This window comes from Leptinotarsa decemlineata, unplaced genomic scaffold (assembly GCF_025532065.1).
Source record: "Leptinotarsa decemlineata unplaced genomic scaffold, Ldec_3_MD MMD2_tig00000026_RagTag_RagTag, whole genome shotgun sequence".
NCBI classification, from domain to species: domain Eukaryota; kingdom Metazoa; phylum Arthropoda; class Insecta; order Coleoptera; family Chrysomelidae; genus Leptinotarsa; species Leptinotarsa decemlineata.
Window position 1 is genome coordinate 4,237,228 of NW_027412539.1, and position 20,559 is coordinate 4,257,786.

The window sequence follows — 20,559 nt, forward strand, 5'->3', positions numbered from 1 at the left end:
AAAAATGATTTTATTTTGAAAAGAAAGCATTGGCTTAGTACTTTTTCCCCAAAAATATTCAATGCGAAACCCGTAGGGATGCCACTGTTTGAAAAAATACAAATTTGTGTACATCAGAAAATGTGCCTTGAGGCATGGAACATATGTACCAAAGATGTCTACAAAATTATCTCAGTTATTATAAAAAAAGTGATTATTTTTGAAAACTTTGCCACCCTGTATCTCAAAAGTTAAGGCGTTTAGGACATACGTCCATAGAAAGTTGTTTTCTTAAAATGGGTCTAAGAATTACCTCCTTGAATATTAGCATGTATTTAAGGAACACCCTGTATACTATTTGCGAAGAATAAAAACTCAAAGTCGTCTCCACAATTCAATGTCCTCATCAGATGTTAGAGCGGTAAAACCATCAATCAGTACATGTTTCGAACCTATATAGAGGTAGAGGTTAAACTACGATTAAAAAATTTAGTTCTGTCATTATTATAGATTCTATTAATTGGATAAGCAGGGAAACCATTATTACGACCTATTTGTCTCATGATATTCAACTCTATATCGAAATTTTCAGGTCACATGGGAGTATTAAATAATCTGTGGAATAATGAATTAAAAGCTGTAAATTTATGGGAATATGGGTGGCAAGAAGAAAAGGGAATTACTGAATCGAATTGTCTTTTGCTAATTCCATAGTGTATCTTATAGAAGGATATAAGGAGTTGATAAAATCTGATAGAAGGTTCACAGTCGGGTATTTTATAAGAAGGTGTTCATTTGCTTTGAGGTCGAAATTTCTTATTATTTACTTTTGGTTTTTATTTTAGGTTAATAACAGTTTCTAGAAGTGATTCTGTTTTCTCGAAAACGAAACTTGCTTAATCTAAAAAACTACAAAAAGACGCCACTGGACTTAATAATTTCAATCTGGTTCGGGCTAAATAAGCGCCTTATTACTTCAAATAACTGTAGCAAATTTCAATCAAATCGATGTGAAAATGTTAATGGTATTTTATAAAAACCGTTTTTTTTAACTTCGACGCCCTTTAGGTATCTCAGAAATGAAAAAACTCCGGACATATGTTCATAGAAACTTAACTTTTTTCTTAAAACGACCTAACGACTTCTAAAGTTTCGTTTCTGTGAAGAAAACAGTATTGATTCTTTTTTTCTTTAATAGTTTGTCCATTATTTTTGTCTGATTAGTTATTAATGAAGCCGGTCTTATATTGAACATTTTTTGTTGTTGCCCTTGTTGTATGTATAATGGCTTCAGAACTGAGATATGCGTGACATTATAATTTTATCTAAGCGAATGAACTTTTCCTTTTCATCTTTTCAAGTGTTTCTAACCTGATTGAATCGATTCCTTTAACTCTGTTAGGTTTGGGCGATTGAAGCAATATTCCACTGAAAGTATCATCTATCTAAAGTCTTATAAAGCAAAAAAGTCTTCTGTGATGTGTATAACTTTCTGGTTCGAGTCAGTGTTTCAAGTTTCAGAAAAGCCTCTTCAATAAAATGATGATTTTTCAGCAGCTATTTCCATGATTTTCAATATCATTGGTAGTAAAGCATTGGACAATATTAAAAAAATATTGATAGAATTCGATAATATGGCCCCTTATACTTTATATTGGAATAAAAAAGTTGAAATTGAAATACAAATCCAACCTATCTCTCCAGAAAATGACTATTTTCATGGCTTTTTACTTTTAAAATCACAAACAGTGATTTCAACGAAACTTTTCTCATAAAAATGAATCTGAATGTATATATTTCACAGTATTCCAAGTTCGCTAAATTCCATATACAAAAAATTACTTTCAATTTTGGTAGTATAATACGATCGTCATGATTTCAATATCGATTTTCGTTTAACTTATCTGAATATTTGAAGTTTACAGCGAAGTTCTGCAGATGCAAATACGGAGAAATATAAACTGAAGAATAGGGATCCTTTTATCACCTGATATGGAACATTTATGTGAATTTGATCCCACTTCGTCGAGTTGGCATTCAAATTTACGAGTTTGCATTGTCATAGTGTATAATAGTTCAATTCGTTTCTCAAACGTAACTATTTTATGCTCTTTCTCGAATTTGTGGCTTTAGGAATCATACTTTATATTACAAACTTCGCATGAAAAAAAATCTGTTTAAAATATGTTTTTTTGTTAACCAGCTGTCGCACCCCTACGAACGACAACCCTCAGAAGTCGAAACTTGTGCGAGTTAAGGACTAACGAAAATCAATGCAAAAGAGCCAGCTATTTTCAATCCTAGTTTCCTGAGAAATGCGGACTTTGAACTCGTTATTTTAACTTCAAACTGGTTATTTGAATTTTTAACTCTATTTTGACTTTGTACTTCTAATATCGACTTTCAATTTGGATTATACTGGTTTTCGTTTCATTCAAAATCAGTTAAATTTGTTGAGAAATTTTCATGTATAGGGTTGTAAATAAATTGAAAGGAGTATATTTTAGGAGGAATTAATTTTTTGGGAAAAAAAAGTTTTGTTTTGAAGGGGTTATATTTTTTAGGAGTGATTAATTTTTGGGAAAGAAAGTTTTTTGGCTTTCTACTACTCCATCTTGATACAAAAAAAGAAGGATGAGGGAATCTTCCAAAGAAAGGAAGGAAGTAACTCTATACATGGATGTGTAGATCATGCAAAGAAGTAACTTTCAGACACAAACTGAAAGAAAGTCCTCCTGAAACAGCTACTTTCATATAAACATTGAATTATACGAAAGAAAAAAAAATTCTTTTGAAAAAAATACTTCTATATGAACATTGAATTAAACCGAAGATACTTTTCTCTACTCAATTTGTATTTCAAACATTCGTTGGGAAATAAAAATCAGATATCATTCACATGAGTTCTACTTTGAATGAATAGTAACAAATTGCACTTACATAGAACACTGTCATCCTGACTGGTATACACCGATGTTTCGCCTTAAAACACTTGTCCCAAGGCTCTTCAGTACCAAATTGGATAACATTATAGAAAATACACTCACTTCATTCATGAATTACGATTTTTAATGTCACGGAATAAGCTTGATCTGCTTGTCATCGATGTCAGCATAATGACATTCATTCACCTATTTGATTTAATCCCAGCCAAGAGGAATCTTATTTGAATTGAATATTCCCTCATCCTTCTTTTTTTTGTATCAAGATGGAGTAGTAGAAAGTCAAAAACTTTCTTTCCCAAAAATTAATCACTCCTAAAAAATATAACCCCTTCAATTCTCTTGGCTGGGATTAAATCAAATAGGTGAATGGATGTCATTACGATGTCATCGATGACATAAGCAGATCAAGCTTATTCCGTGACATTAAAAATCGTAATTCATGAATGAAGTGTGAGTATTTTCTATAATGTTATCCAATTTGGTACTGAAGAGCCTTAGGGCAAGTGTCTTAAGGCGGAAAATCGGTGTATACCAACCAGTAAGGATGACAGTGTTCTATGTAAGTACAATTTGTTACCATTCATTCAAAGTAGAACTCATGTGAATGATATCTGATTTTTATTCCACAACGAATGTTTGAAATACAAACTGAGTAGAGAAAAGTATCTTCTGTATAATTCAGTGTTCATATAGAAGTATTTGTTTCGTATATTTCAATGTTTATATGAAAGTAGCTGTTTCAGGAGGACTTTCTTTCAGTTTGTGTCTGAAAGTTACTTCTTTGCATGATCTACACATCCATGTATAGAGTTACTTCCTTCCTTTCTTTGGAAGATTCCCTCATCCTTCTTTTTTTGTATCAAGATGGAGTAGTAGAAAGCCAAAATTTTTCTTTCCCAAAAGTTTTGTGTTCCTACTTCTCCATCTTTATACAAAAAATGTGGGAATCTTCCGAAGAAACGAAGAAAGCAATCAATTTCAAAAAATTAGCCCTATACAAAGTGGTGTAGATCATGCAAAGAAGTAACTTTTCGACACAAACGGGAAGAAAAGCCACCTCGAAAGAACTGCTGCCATATAAACAATTATATACACGAAAGAAAAATATTTTCGAAACAGTTACTTCCATATGAAAACTGAATTATACAAATAACACTTTTCTTCATTCAAAACATTCGTTTTGGAATTGAATCAGATATCATTCACAGAATTGCTACACAATATAGTGAAAATTTTACTTACATGGAACATTGTCATCCTCAATGGCGCACATCCGATGTTTCGGAATAAGACACTTGCCTCTTCAGCACCAATTTGGAAAAAATTATGAGATAAACCACTCAAATAATTCATGAAATCACGACTTCATATCACGATTGAGTTGAATCTACTAATGTCATCGATGACATACGTAATGACATTCATTTACTCAGTTGATGAAATCCCAGCCATAGGAATCTTGAACAAGATTCTATTCCCGAAACTTTGAAGATTTTCATACGGTTTTCACCGATGGATGGAATTATTCAAGAAGAAGGTTTATGTGTATAATTCGTTAATGTTTTCCAAAACAAGAAATTTTCCCAATCACCAGGAATGCAATACTCTTCTCAGTTTGTGAAATGCGGGTTGAGAAGAATATTGCATTTCTGGTGATTGGGAAAACTCCTTGTTTTGGATTCATTCTACACCAGAGGTTCCAGTTTTACTTTTTTCATTGTTTCGTGTTACGTAGTTGAAATAATATCACTTTTATCTGTGCAATGTTGGAGCGGTGTTTTCATCTTGCGAAACCGGGAAGCTTTCATCGAAAACGCTGCCCAATCCCTTCGAAATATAACTATTCATTACAAACGTATTCCAAAAACACACTTTATTGTGAGATTTTCACTAAATTGTTTTACAAAATAGATAGATCAGGAGTATATAAGCTGACTTGTAGCTCTTGTCCAAAACTGTATATTGGCCAAACAGGAAGAACATTTTTCCAACGAATTAAAGAACATAGGAGTCGTTTTGTAAATAGAAAGACCAATTCCACATTTGCAAACCATCTTTTAGCAGAAGGACATGAGTTCTATCATGAGTACGAGGTGTTACATTTAGAAGAGAAGAGTTTGAAACTTAATCTTCTAGAATGTTTAGAAATCAATAGATTCAGGAATTCGGGTAATTTACTGAATGATCAATTAGAACTCAATAACTCTCCGTTACTGAATATTTTTTCAAATGTGGAAAATGGAACATAAGTGCAGGTAATTCAATTTGTTAGAAACTCGGGTAAAATATCAGCTACTTAAAATTCAGGTACTTCGTTTACAGGTACTTTTATTTCAGGCACTCCATAAACTATATATATATTTAGTATTGAATGTGTAGAATTAGTTGAAAGACACGCCAGATGAAGCCATTGTATGGCGAAACACGTGTTGCGTTTTTGTAAAACAATTTAGTGAAAATCTCATAATAAAGTGTGTTTTTGGAATACGTTAGTTATGAATTTTCATCAAGTATCGGCCGATTCCTTCATAAATATTCATTACATACTGTTCTTTTATTATGGGTCTACCAAAAAATCCGCCATGGCATATGCTTATTTTCAAATGATATCTTACTCTACCCACATTCATTTTCCGTAACATTAAAACTATCGCGGAACAAAATAAATTCAAGCAGCCTCATACACACCGATGCGACACGCGTGATTGAGAAAGGTTGCAATTGCGTTCGTTTTATTTTACGTAATGAATCACTTCGAAAGTTGAGGTCGCATTTTTTATTTATGTCGCCTTTGAGTAGATGGGTTCTTTATAGCAGGGGAGTCCACGTTGCAAAATGGGGATTTACTCGAGCGTCATTGAGACATATTAGGTTGCAAAGCTTAGATGATAAGAAGGTATAATATATACCTTTTCATTGGTGGGGGAAGCGGCTATAGATTTTTAAATATGTAAAAAATTACTGTTGCATGGACATACTCGAGCGCGTTAAATATTGATAGCATCAATGTCCTACGTAGTTTTAATAATGTTGGTATGTTAATCTGATCGTTTGCATGATGTGGGTAGTTGTACGTAAGGGTTAAAAGTGAAAAGGAAAAAAATTTGATCGAGCGCGTCAGATTTTCTAAGGGGGTGTTAAGTGCAACAAAAAAAAGCTCTCATTCAATAATCTGACGATTTTGATCTGACGCAAACTCGCGGCCATTATTATAATGTGCAAAAAATTCACCATTTTGAAATACTCAAGCGCGTCAGATCGAAATATATATGGTTCATCTTTATGTTTTGACGTGCTGTCTCATAATCTGACGATTATCTAGAGGGATTCGCTTTATCTGACAAAAACAATATTTTTAAATTTTTTTTTCAATTCATTGAACTCAATTAATTAAAAAGCTCAGGAAACAGCATGCAAATAAATAAGTGAATGTTTTTAAGTAGAGTACTTGTATTTATAAGAAAATTATTTTTAAAAAATGCTCAAAAAAATTAAATTTTTTATAATCAATTGATTAATTAATGAAGAAAAGAGAAATGAAACTTTCTATGTTTGTTACCACTTTTATTTGTAACTAACTTTACTGCAGTTATATATAATATATAAGGACATTTTCAAACTTATACAATATATAAATTTGAAAATGTCCTTATTGGACGAAACTGCAGCGACGTTAGTTACAAATAAAAGTGTGATTTCCTACCACGTAGTAACGGCGACATACATCAATTAACTGATTAATTAATCATCATCTCATCTTCAACACGAACGAGTCTCTGTGATCAGCTGTAATGGCGTCATGGCAACAGAATTCAGAGTGTGGACGGAGTGAGAGAGTAATAGAGGGAACTCGGAGAGGGAAATATAGGTATCACACAGCTGCACGCATTGAACTTTATCGACGAATTTTTGTTATTTCAGCTTGCGGAAATCGTCTGATTATATATTTTTTGTTATCCTTGAATTATTCCCTTCAAAATGAAAAAAAATTAGCTACGCTCGAGAATGTCGAAATGACGTTATTTTTTCACAACTTTGCTGCCCTCCCCTTTCTTTATGTCACACTCAAATTGTCAGATCACTGGAATATACACTTTTTAGCAGGTGATTAACTCACCCTACCTTAATCTGACGGGCTCGAGAATTTCTGATGATCAATTTTTTTTTACTGATCTGATCCTTTATCCCTCACAGGCGGCCTTATATATGGGGCTCATATTTGGTGGAGGTACTTAACCGGGTACAAGGTATCCCCCTGTATATTATATTAATCTGCCGCGCTTTAGTAAATCCCGAAATCCCCGCTTGGGCTCCCATATTATTAAACTTCTTTGATTGATGACCCATTAATTTTATAGAAATACATATTGAATATTGGATAAAAAAAACACTTTTGTGTGACTTTAGTGAGATTTTCATTTATCACGACCGGTTTCGGTTTGTTAAACCATTTTCGAGTAAACTTTATCCTATATTCAGTTTCTTTGAAATTGATAGTTTAGAATTCATTGTTTTTGTATAAATTGAAAGGGGTATATTTTAAGGAGAGATAGATTTTTGAAAAAGAAAGGTTTTGGCTTTCCCCTTCTACATCTTTAAACAAAAAAATGTCTTCCAAAGAAAGGAAAAAATTAAACTAATTCTAAAAAGGTTACTCTATACAAATATGTGTAAATCATGCAAAAATGTAACTTTCTAGACACAATCTGGTAGAAAAGCCCCTCTCAAAACAGTAACTTTCATATAAACATTAAATTACACGAAATAAAAATACTTTTGAAACAAATACTTTTATTAACATTTCTTGTTAATAATGTTTTTTTTAATTATCAGCTCGTTAATAGTTCTCTTTTTTTTGGTTGTTGCTTGTATGTTATCTCTTTGTAATTTCAGTTTTTTACTCAATAAAATTGTTATTAACACGATTTTATTAGCTTCACCTGTATGTATGTATGTTTTTGTATGTTTGTTTGTAACTCTTCTTTTCCGTTTGAATGCTCGGGATTTGTATTTGACAGAATTATCGACATTATTGCTTGATCTATTCGCGGGCAGATGGCGCTGTACGCAACCTTCTGGATATAATTCGAACTCACTTTACATTTATTTCTTCATTTGAAAAAATTATTTTTTTTATTAACACTCGCTCCTGCTGCCTTATTTGTAACCCTTCCTTGTGCGCCTGCTGCCTTCCTTGGGCTTGATAGCTGATTTTCAGGCTCCCTTTCTGGAATCGGAAAATATCAAGTCATTTTTTTTAAATATACTGCTGATTGATCCTTAAATTTAGGTAAAATAAATATAGTTTAAAAACACTGAAAAACACGCTTTTGAAGAACATCGAACTGAAAAGTTGAAAATATTTTTTTAAATAAGCTTAAAACAATAACGATGTATATCAAGTGCCCGTCGCTTGTTTCACAATAATATTAGTATTTTTCGTTCGTTATTTTTTCAAGCTTATTTAAAAAAATGATAATTATTTTTAACTTTTTAGTTCGATGTTCTTTAGAAGCATGTTTTTTTAGTTTTTTTAAATTATTTTTCAGCTAATCTTTTTAATTTTTTACAGATTCTTTCGGGGATTTCCAATCAATTTATATTAATTAGAGGGAACTCCGAACTAATGAAATACACCACGAAACATTGTCAACCACCTTCAAACAAACATTCATTCGCTTATTTGATTGAATCCCAGCCATAGGAATCTTCTTTGAATTGAAAGGTTTGGCTTTATACTTCTCCATCTCGATACAAAAAATGTGGGAATCTTCCAAAGAAAGGAAGGAAGCAATAGATATAAAAAAATTAACTCTATACAAAGATATGTAGATCATGCAAAGAAATAACTTTCAGACACAATATGTGTCTGAAAGTTACTATATTGTGTAGCACTCCTATGAATGATATCTGATTCGATTCCATCAGGAATGTTTGGAATACAAACTGAATAGAGAAAAGTGTTTTTATATAATTCAGTATTCATATAAAAGTATTTGTTCCAGAAGTATTTTTCTTTCGTGTAATTCAATGTTTATATGAAAGTAGCTGTTTCGAGAGGGCTGTTTCTTCCAGTTTATGTCTGGAAGTTAATTTTCTGAATGATCACATCTTGGTATAATTTACCTTTTTTGAAATTGATTGCTTTTTTTTCTTTGGAAGATTCCCACATTTTTTGTATAAAAATAGACAAGTAGAAAGCCAAAACCTTTCTTCACCATATTGTTTTTGGGTTGTTTGAATAAATTCCAACAAAGGTTTTTCAAAATCGAAAACCCACTAAAAAAAACATGTGGACTGTACGGTGAGATGGACCGGGCGGAATATAGGAATGAGAAGAGAATGAGTAAGAATCATATATGAAAGGGTAGCAAAGCCTGCAATTATGTATGGAGTGCAAGTGTGGGGGAGTAGGATACATGATAGCAGAGTGAGGACACAACTGAGCGCGACGCAGAGGCCTTTTCTGATTGCCTCATGTGGGGCGTACAGAACGGCGCCGACGGCCGCGCTCAGCGTGATCTCAGGTATAACCCCGCTTCATATAGAAGTCGGGGTCAGATACCATGAGTGGAGAATGTATGGAGAAAGTAAGATCGAAGATAGAATGAAAGGAATAGACAAGGTACTCCCCTGGATGCAAGGGATGTTACTAGAGGAAAAGCAGGACGAGGGAATGACAGAAGTATATGTGGACGCAGGAGCGAGAATGGAAGACGGGCGGATGGTTATATGCTGTGGGTATGAAAGGAACGAGAGCGAGTGAGTTCTAGGGAACGAAGAGATATATTGCGATAGAGATTGCAATAGAGAGAGTGGTCAGCACGTGGAGTATGAATGAAAAAGTGAGAATCGTCAGTGATTCTGCCATAGCGGTGGAAAGAATTAAAGCAGTGCGAGTGAGGAATAAAAGAGTAGCGAGAATCCAGAGAATGATTGAAGAGGGGAATGAAAGGGGAGCATGGACTGAAATAGTATGGCGTAAAGGACATCGAAACAATAACATTGGCAATAAAAAAGCGCATGAAGAGGCCACTGAAGGTACTAATAAGGATCGTGTTACCTGGAAAGTAAAAAGAATTAATGATAAGAATGAAGAGAGAAAAAGGATGAAAGAGCGAATCAAAGAAGAATGGCAGCAAGAATGGGACTACGGTATGACAAGGCGATATACAGGTTCTGTAGAGCAGTCGGATATGAAGCACTGTCGAGAAAGGCCGTCCAGCTGTTTACAGGGCATGGCAACTTACCGGGTTACCTGGCTAGATTCAACCTGGGACCGGAAGTGCCTTGCCCATGTGGGTGGGGGGAACATGAAACGGTAGATCACGAGCTTGAGAGATGTTCGCATGGAGAAAAGATTGGGTGGAGAGAATGGAAAAAAAGAATGGAACAGGAAAAGTGTAGAATGCAATTGAGAGATAGACGCGGGAGAAATAGTGAATGGGTACGTATCGCGAACGAATGGGCAGAGGGCGTGGTACGAGATGAATGGAATAGATTAATTTCAGGCTGCAAGCTTACTCTGACGGCTAGCTTATGGATACAATGGAGAGGCGACGATCTTCCCAAACCGAGCTGAAAGGCATAAAAGAAAACAAATGACTTGTGGAACTAAATTATCTGTCTTTTCTGGCCATATCATATATTAATGTACATACATCGAAAAAGTCTAGAGATATTTTTATAACATACTAAATAACATAAAAATAAATGCATGAGGTCGTTTAATTTCGATTAAATTGGTACACTCGACCACCCTGTAGATTTCTATGGGTTGAACAAAGCCTGCAAAAACGGTAACTAATCTTTTATCAAGTTTTTTACAAACTGTAGGTTTTCGGCTGAAATGAATAATCTGAAAGTGTCGAGTTTGTACATTCTATGCAGTTCTTGCTCATCAATTAAACTGGAAATATTGTGCTTTAATATGGAACGCCATCACTTACCATTGGTCGTGATACTGTCAGAAATCGACTGCATGAAGCAGATCTCCACAACAGAAGGCCACTTAGATGTCCACCTTTGTCGAGAGGCAATCGCGGTAGAAGATTAAAGTGGTGTCAAGAACATCAAAACTGGGATGCAAATGATTGTTTACAGACGAATCCAGATTTGGATTTCATCCAGATTCTCGTCGAGTAAGACTGTGGAGACGACCTGGAAATAATGAACGTTTGAGACACATCCAGGAAGTCCACACATACAGAGGTGGTACATGCTATGGGGCGGAATCATGATCGGCGGCAGAACCGATCTCGTTTTTCCAAATCGCTCCCTCACAGCTCGACAGTACCTCGACACCATTCTTCTACCTATCGTCCGTCCGTTTGCTGGTGCTGTTGGTGAAAACTTCCACCTAATGCACGATAATGCTCGTCCACATGTCGCGCGTCTAGTGACTGACTGGCTCACCAACGAAGGATTTGATGTATTGCCATGGCCAGCACAATCACAGGACCTGAATCCCATCGAGCATGTGTGGGACATGCTGCAACGAAGAATTACTCCGCATATGGGGAACATTCACACAACGTTTCAATTGAGAGAGCTTTTAATCGCTGAATGGGCAAATGTACCTCAACAAGACATTGACAATCTCATTTTGTCGATGCACGATAGATGTAGGGCCGTAATAAACCAGCGTGGAGGCCATACTTGGTAATGATTCCAATTTTTTTTGTATTATGATTTTTTTTCGGGGTGCCAAAGAAGAGACATATTTTTTTAGTTTTGCTTATATGCGCACTCAGTATTTTTGACCATTTAATAAATTTTGTTGTAAGTTACATTCGTTTGATAATCACCCGTCAACTTTTTTTCCCTATAGCGATCTAAAAAAAAATTATTGCCATTTTTAAAAATATCCCTAGACTTTTCCGATGTGTGTATTAAATTATCAGAATGAAAATTTTGAGTTTATTGTAAGAATTTGTATTGAGTTTATTGTAATTGTGAAGCAATGTATATGTATTACTTTTGGTTTAATAAAGTTGAGATTTCTTCCCTGTTAATTCGAAGAGGTGGTTTCCATGGCAGCCGTGGAGCTGGAAAGAGGGAAGATGCCTAGATGTTAGGCTTTCGAGCCAGGCCAGTGTAAGGCGACGGCATTATTCATGTACGGTGGTCAGCGATGGACAGCTAGACCTCTCGCCAACCGACCACCATCTTTTTGCCTTCTCATCAGCATAACCTTCGCCAATCAGAACCAGGCAAAAACGGCCTTCGTCGACTTCGTAGAATGCCGAACATCCAATCGTTATGCTGCCGGAATGAATCGACTTGTGTTACGTTGGCAGAACTGAACTAATTCAAATTTTGATTGAATTTACTGATATATTACAGTTTGAAGTAGACTCATAAAAACAGACAAAACTTTTGAAACGACCAAATATTTAAATCACAATGAACGGTTAATAAGATAGTAAATAAGTCGTGGTATTTTTTCGTTTTAGCAAAATGATTGTAAAGTGAAAACTATGGAGGAGAGATACATCTGTATAAGGAAATAAATATTTCGAAATAAATTTGTAAATATTAATATCTTGCAGATCACCTGCAAGTGATCCACTTGAATAATTTCAGCATGGTCGTGCTGCTAGATGAACGAAAAAATCTGTGAGACTAGCCTCTGTGAGGAATCTTGCATAAATATCTGTCGGATATAATTCAATATCCAACGTGGTATTAGCCGGGAAAGTAGTTGTTTTTCGACAGACGTTTACCACACCCTACTGTGTAGGTAGTTGGGAGAGATTAGTATTTCGAAATCAATTTTGAAATATTTATTTTCTTATAAAATGATTGTATGTTTAGAATAGAAAAAACTTTTTTTTCTGTATTTGCAATGGTTCCCTCGTTTCCTACTCGGCTCTAAATTTTTTTCGTGTCACAAAACGATGGTCCTAAGTACATTTTTTTTCAAATACGAATTCGTAATGCAGCAGGTTCTAATTTGAATAATGAGACTGTTTTTTCAAAGACCTGAATTTTGTCTGTTTTGGAGGAACGCAGAGAACATGAAGATAGCATGTACCTAATCAATTGATCACCATTCATTTTTAAACAGGTTGATCCAAATATAACTTTCATTTTTGTCCGTTTCAATATTTAATTTTACAAAATTGAAGATGTATTTTAAATTCAAAACAAACGTAAATACGAATTCAAGCAGAACATCTGAAGTTCAACTGCAATCGAACGTTTTGAAAACGCAGCAGCACCGTCCGACATTTCTTTGTTTTTTGCCGCTAGAAATCCGAAAATAATCCATATAGCCAGGTCGAAATGAAAACAAAATCAAAAACCTCCCGGCTCGGAAGAAGAAACACATGTGTGTATGAATAATTATTTTAAGAATTAAAAACCTTCCGTTATAATTATAAAGCTCCAAGGAGGGCGCTACGACCTACGTTTACCGCTGAAACCGACTTAGTTTCAGGGAGCGGGTGTCTTAGCTTAGCGTCCGGAACAAACTTTCAGAGTTCAGCGCAAGTAGGCGCGTTTCAGGCTCTTAGTCATAGAGTAAAAGCCCGCCATGTTGCTTTTCGAATGACAACAGTCAGTGTGAATAATAATTTCGTGAATAATTAATAATTGATACATAAAACAACGTTGACGGTAAAGAGTGTTGAAAACTATCGCCTAAATATCAAGTGCCAGTGTGAAATTCATTTGTTCTGGATTTGGAGAAGGATATTCGCCATTTTATGGCGTGGGAGATGAAAATATTGCTCCAAAAAAAACGTGGTAAACATGTTTCACAATGAGCTTGCATTTTATCTCAACTGAGGTAATTTATCCAATTGAATTAACGACCCTTTATTTATTTATAGACTTCAATTGTTCGAATGATTCACAGATGCTGGTTTATCGCTGAAACAAAACCGTTGATTACAAATTATGTCCGATAAGTGGTGGTAATATTATGATTGATGATTTTGACAGCTCATTAAGGCTTGAAAAAGAACCCGAGTAAAAATATAAAAAAAGGAAAATTTCAATAGTTTCAATAATACAGCTGTGAAACAAAATGTTCGAATGGTCAGTGTGAAATCAATTATGAATTCCTACTTTTTTGCAATTTTCAGTACCTAGTATTAAATTTCGAAATTTGGATCATAGTAGTTATCCAATACTTGTCTAAAAAATGAATATTGGTACAAAGTTTGGAAAAGAACAGGAGGTTGGTGTCATGGAAATTTTAGAATTTGTAGGTGTTTGAAAAAGTATTCCTTGAATAAAATTCTTGATTCAGGATCGGTTAGCAGGTATTCAAACTGAACTCATTCATATCAACTGAAATTGAAGAAGAACTACAAACATAGAGAGGGACCAAGCAAAAAGAAACCGTTTCATTATCTAAACTAACATTGACAAGATTTTATTTCTTGTAATTTCGTTTATTAATTTGTAATCGATACAGTGCATTTCTTTAATTTTCGAAAGGGTCAATACAAAAAATTGAAATTTGAGATAATGAAATTAATATGAATACTTTATTTTGAAGTGAAATTGACAGATGAACTTTTCAAGATGGCGACTGGGCGCCATCTGGGAAAAAAATTGAATAGAAAGGGGGGTCCTGTGAAACATTATTTTGAAGCTCCTGACGAATACTTCACAAACCTAGAATATGAAGTCAATATCTTCACCTACTACAAAATGACGGAATATTTAATAATTTCCTGAAGACAAAAACACTAATATCGATATTTCTAAAAATTTTCCTTTTTATCTGACATATAGCAATTCCAACAACCCGATGAGGTTTGTTAAGTTATTTTTTGTTTATAAAAACGTCAAAAAATGTACGATAATGAACATCATTGTTCAGTTAAAATATTCTCATTTAGTTTTCGGTTCTACCAGTAGAAAGGTACTGTATTTGAATATGCTGGAAACTACTGTCTCATCACTGAAATTTTCGAAGCGAATCCTTATGAATTCGATATGAATATTGTATTCCAATAAGATGGAGCATCACCACATTACTCCAGGCGAGTAAGAAACTATTTTGATACTACTTTTCCCGGTCGTTAGATTCGCCGTCGAGGTCCTACAAAATGGTCAGCCCGCTCGCCAGATTTGATACCTTTGGACTTTTTTATTTCACCCTAACAGGCCTGGTGGCCTCATTACATTACATAAGGATGACTTATGAAAAATATACATGAATATACAAGCACATGAAATGATATGTTATATAAAACAAAATAATATAATATGGGGATGTATTATTATCTAACAACGAGCGGTACCTACTTATCACAACTCACAACAAGAAAAATTAAATAAGAAATAAAAGAAAAACTAATTGCTAAACTGATAAATTCTCAACATGTCTACGAACTAAAGATCGAAATTTTGTTAGAGACATATTTCAATCAATATCTTGCAAGCAATTGATGTCGTTTGCCAGGCGGAGCATGATTGAGAGGGGGGATATGGAAGTAATAGGGAGTAATAATAGGGAGTCTTAAACTTAAGGATAGTACGCGTAGGTCTGGGAGGTACATTAATTGGTAATAGTGACAATAAATCTGCGGAATTTATATTGTTATTATTAGTTTTATATATAAAAATTAGTGCAAAGATTTTTCGCCTAGAATCTAAGCAGGGTATATCAAATTGAGTTGTCAATTGTGATGTTCTAATGCTGTTGTAATCGGGTTTACTACGGTATTTCTTATAATATAGGTACCTTAGAAATTTGTTCTGTATTTTTTTACAGTTCCTGTGAAGTTGTTTGGTATCCTCCATTCCAAATCACAGAACCATATTCAAGTTTAGACCTTACTAGCGTGAGTATTTTCATGGAATCTATGTTACCAAAAAGAGAAGTCTATCTTAAAATGAATCCTTATGCTCGATTTGCGGTATTTCTTATATGTTCAATATGCTTCTTAAATTATAATTTGCAAGCATAGGTTATTCCTAAGTCTTTGCATTCATGCACTCTTTTTAGCGATTCGTTGTTCATGCGGCATTTGTTTAGGTTAAAATCTAACTTACATCGAACACTCCAGACCAATAAACTATTCAAATCTTTCTGTAGGGCGGAGCAATCTCTGACTGATCTCACCTGTTTGAAAATTTTCACATCATCGGCAAAAAGCAGACATTTTGATTGCTCGATATAATCTAGCAAGTCATTAATGAATAACAAAAAGAACCCCAAATTTGAACCTTGGGGTACCCCTGAAGAAGCATGGAATATGCCTGAGGTATTTCCATCATGTCTAACCACAAAATATCAATCCTGAATATAGCTCCTAAAAAGATTCATGATATTGTCGAAGAATCCAAATCGATATAACTTTTGCAGCAAAACACCATGGTCCACCCTGTCGAAAGACTTGCTAAAATCCATGAATATTGTGTCCTGTTGAACCTTATTTTCTAAGGAGTTATTTGCTTCGTTGGTATATAACAGCAGATTTGTGTTGACAGATCTGTTGGACATAAACCCGTGCTATTGCTCAACTAAGGCATCTTCTACATAGCCATACAATTTAGTATGAATTATCTGTTCGAATAGTTTGGAAGGAGCACACATAATAGATATCGGTCTGTAATTTTTTATATCACGTTTGTTTCCTGTTTTATGAACTGGTGTGCAAATTGAAGTTTTCCATTGCGTCGGAAAGTTAGCATTGTTGATTATGATATTATATGTGGAGTAGTGGATGACGTAACCATTCATGGCAACCCTTGACTATATACGGCGGTATACCATCTACACCTGCAGGTTTTTTTGGCTTTAATTTCTTTACTGTATCATCAAAGTCCGATTTAGTTATAGATGTTTATGGGGCTATCTGAAGCAAAAGGTGTACGAAACTGAACCTGCTTCAATAGTGGATATACGGCAGAGAATAATAAATATTTGTAGATATATTGGACGTTACTGTGTTAGAAAATGTTTGGCATGAAATATCGGATGGGCTGTTCATATGTCAAGAAGTTCAAGGCAACCATTTCGAGCATCTTCTGAACTGACCTCAAGCTTATTACCCCATATTATATAGTTGAATGTCAATGTGTTCAGGCAATTATTAAAAGTTCCGCCATTTTGTAATAGTTGAAGATTTTGACATTATATTCTAGGGTTGTGAAGCATTTGTCAGGAGCTTCAAAAAGATGTGTCACAAGACCCCCCCTTTCCATTTAATTTTTTTTCCAGATGGCGCTCAGCCGCCATCTTGTCGCAATCTGTCAATTTCACTTCAAAATGAATTATTCATGCATTAATTTCATTATCCCAAATTTCAATTTTTGGAGTTAACCCGTTTAAAATATAAAAGGGGGGAATGCACTGAATACTCAAAAACTTTATATTATCAGCAATTGAAAAGGACTGTATTTCAATTTCGTATAACCCTACGAAAACTCCAATAATATCTAAGGAATCAAAAGTCAATTATTTACCGCTAGTTTATTTACTTCAATGGCATTTTATCGTCGCGTTAATGATCTGTGCTTTAATGTTTCATCTGATATTTGTTTAATTCTTTGGTACATTAGCTATATAACAAGAAATTGAATGAAAAGTCCAATTTACCACAAGCTTCAGTCAGGATAATAATATAATTCTCAATTTACGGATGAAGTACAAATGGCTTCAAAACACCTTCACACGAACAATCGTAATGACAACTACAAACAATACACAATCGAGGTTGATATCACAATATATGCATTCTTATAGAGAGTGCGCTTGCAATATGTCTCGTAAATCTAGTTTCAATATTGATTAAATTTAACAAATGTCATTTGATGAACCTAGCTAGAATTAGATCCAACAGTCTTTCAAAGTTTCTAACGCTTCAATTTCTTTATATATATATGTATCGTTTATTTAGCACAAGCTAATGCAGTTACAATATTAGTCTTAATCTAGGTTAAAAATTTAAATGTCACAATTAAAATTTAAAATTTAAAATCATGTACATTGAAACATATAAATAAAAACAGCACAATAAATAAAATAAAAAGAAGAAAAAAAACTGTATTAGCAGGTTCCTATACTAAACACTTTGTAGGTCTAAAAGGTGCACTTTTAATTTTCTTTTAAATATATTTAGAGAGGTAGCATTCTTAATATCCTCCGGTAGTTCGTTGAATGCTTGAACTCCTTTAATGAAAACTGTATTATTTGAATTGACATTACTAGTCTGACGTATATGAAAGTTATTGCGACTTCTTGTATTGTATTCATGATATTCAAAGTTATACTTTAATTTGTCACGTAGATATACAGGAACATCACCAGTTTTAATTTTAAAAATAAATATTAATGCTAAATAACGAAAGTAATTTTTTACTGATAACCTTTTTAATGTATTCAACATTAATGTTATATGTGTTCTTCTATCACAAGTTAATATTACTCTCATTCCTCTATTTTGAAGTTTCTGAAGTCTTCCAATTTCATTTTGGTTCAGTAAGTACAAGATGGTTCCACAATAAGTAAAATGAGGTAAAATCAAGCTATTATACAAAAGTAAAAGCGACCATTGGTTTAAGTGCTTAGATTGCCTACTTAAGTAATTAATTTTGAATGCTATTGTTTTAATAATATATGAAGCATGTTCCTTAAAAAACATTCTATTATCTACAATTACACCCAAATATTTAATGTTTCTTACTAACATTTGATATTTTAATATTGTAATTATATTTTTTGAAGTCATGGTACTGCTTGTCATTTCCTATAATCATGAATTTTGTTTTATTTTTATTAATTTTTAACGAGTTGAAGCAGCACCAGTTATATACAGATTTTAGTGTCTCATTTATTACATTAATTATATCAAACAGATCATTTGATGCATAATATATTAAAGTATCATCTGCAAACAGATGAACAAAGCATCTATCAATTATAAATGAAATATCATCGATATACAATAAAAATAGAAGAGGACCTAACACGCTACCTTGCGGTTAAAAATACTTTTAACACTAGTATTAAAAATATTTTTAACACGCTACTTTGTAAACATCATAATGTAATACTCTTGACAACCATTTAAATTGTCACTTTCAATGACAGTTGCATAAGAAAGGAATTTTTGTATGTAGTATATTTCAACAATAATGCACTCGAATTTTTGTATACATTTTGGTCGCTGTGTACCTTACTATTACAACGCTTACAACAAATACACATTTTAAGATTCATTCCGGAAATATAATTTTTTTAATACATTAAGGCCATCACTCAAGAAACATTAGAAACTGGTCTCTGAAAAATACGAGTAAACAAAGCACACTATTCACTACAAAGTAATAAAGAAAACAAAAATATCTATATTCCAGTCTTCAAAAATAGACAATAAAAAGCATATTTATAGCACCCCGAGACGTTAGTCCACACACTGTTTTACCATCACCAAACAAAACTGAAAAACCATGTGTGGTTAACAGATCTTTGTCAGATAATTACTTCTGTACTTTGATGAAGGAATGAGCCCAGCTGTCTACGAATGGCAATAAATATTTTCGAAAAGTATAGATGTCGTGTTCTATTAGAGAAATACTACACAGGTATTAGTTATGATCAGGACCGGATTTAAGGGAGAGCAGGCGGGGCTATTGCCCCGGGGTATTCACAGGAGGTGAGCCCCCACAATGAAGATAAAAAAAATATCTAAACTTTTACGGGTCAGCAACTTTTTCGTTTTTACTCCCAAAAATATTTTTTTATCTTTACTGAGAACACTTACACAAACATATCAATATCGTATATTGATATAAAAAAACCCTGATTGCAAGTTTCAATTTACCATAAATATTTTATTCTATCGAGCATTTCAGTGGCAATACTTCTTTTAATGTGCAATTTGTAATTTGTACCCATGAGTTAAAGAGAAATAAAATAATTGAAAAAATCTGAAGATTGGTTCACCCTGCAGGTCATCCTGTCATACATGTGTATTCTAAATTAATGGCAGCCACTTTCCTAAGAAATTTAAAAAAATGATGAGATTTACATTTACTCTGATGAAAAATCTAATAAATAAAAATCGCAATTTCTATAAATTTTTATTTTCGGTTAATCTTTTTAATTTTTTTTTCAGGGATTTCAAATCAATTTATATTATATTAGACAATGGTTTCCGAACTGATGAAATACAGTAAATTTATTGTTCAACAGTTTGTGGGTTGGTAATGAAACCCTGAATCAACAACATTTTGTTTCAATCACAATCATACATCCTATTGGCAATCGCCAGAGTAACTCAGCGGTAATGTGTGTATATAATGCATTTATTCTACCTATAATCCGAGTTCGAATCCTACTGCTGAAACTTGTTTTATGTAAATAATATAATAATATATTAGTATTATTGATCGAAGGATAATGCAAAAATGTACCAATTTCAAAATCATTCAACTGAGTTTTGAATGACTGAATGAATGTATTATCCAAAGCCATAATCTCAAACAAATATATCGTACTATTCCTTTCTACGGTCAGTCGTAGAAAAAGTATAGTACACTCCTTGAGGATAAGGCCAATTACATTGACTCGCGAATTATCGCACTCGGCTAATGCCTCGTGCTTACAATTTTTCGTTCGTGGGTACTTGGCTTCTTATCCTACTTGGAACGTAATATTGGAACCTAC

General features: G+C 33.6%; 1 protein-coding gene across 4 annotated transcripts in view; it reads left to right on the forward strand.

Annotated features, from left to right (window-relative positions):
* LOC111507980 (uncharacterized) overlaps window positions 1-20,559 on the forward strand; it is a 243,898-nt gene that overhangs the window by 11,688 nt on the left and 211,651 nt on the right. Inside the window, exon 1 of one of the 4 annotated variants that reach the window (XM_023163405.2) lies at window positions 13,455-13,673. The exons of 1 other annotated variant lie outside the window; for it this stretch is intronic. The gene's annotated coding sequence lies outside the window, so the exon portion shown is untranslated. Of the gene's footprint in view, window positions 1-13,454; window positions 13,717-20,559 lie in introns of those variants that run through there. 2 more of the 4 variants (XM_074171627.1, XM_023163380.2) reach the window with 2 other exon arrangements.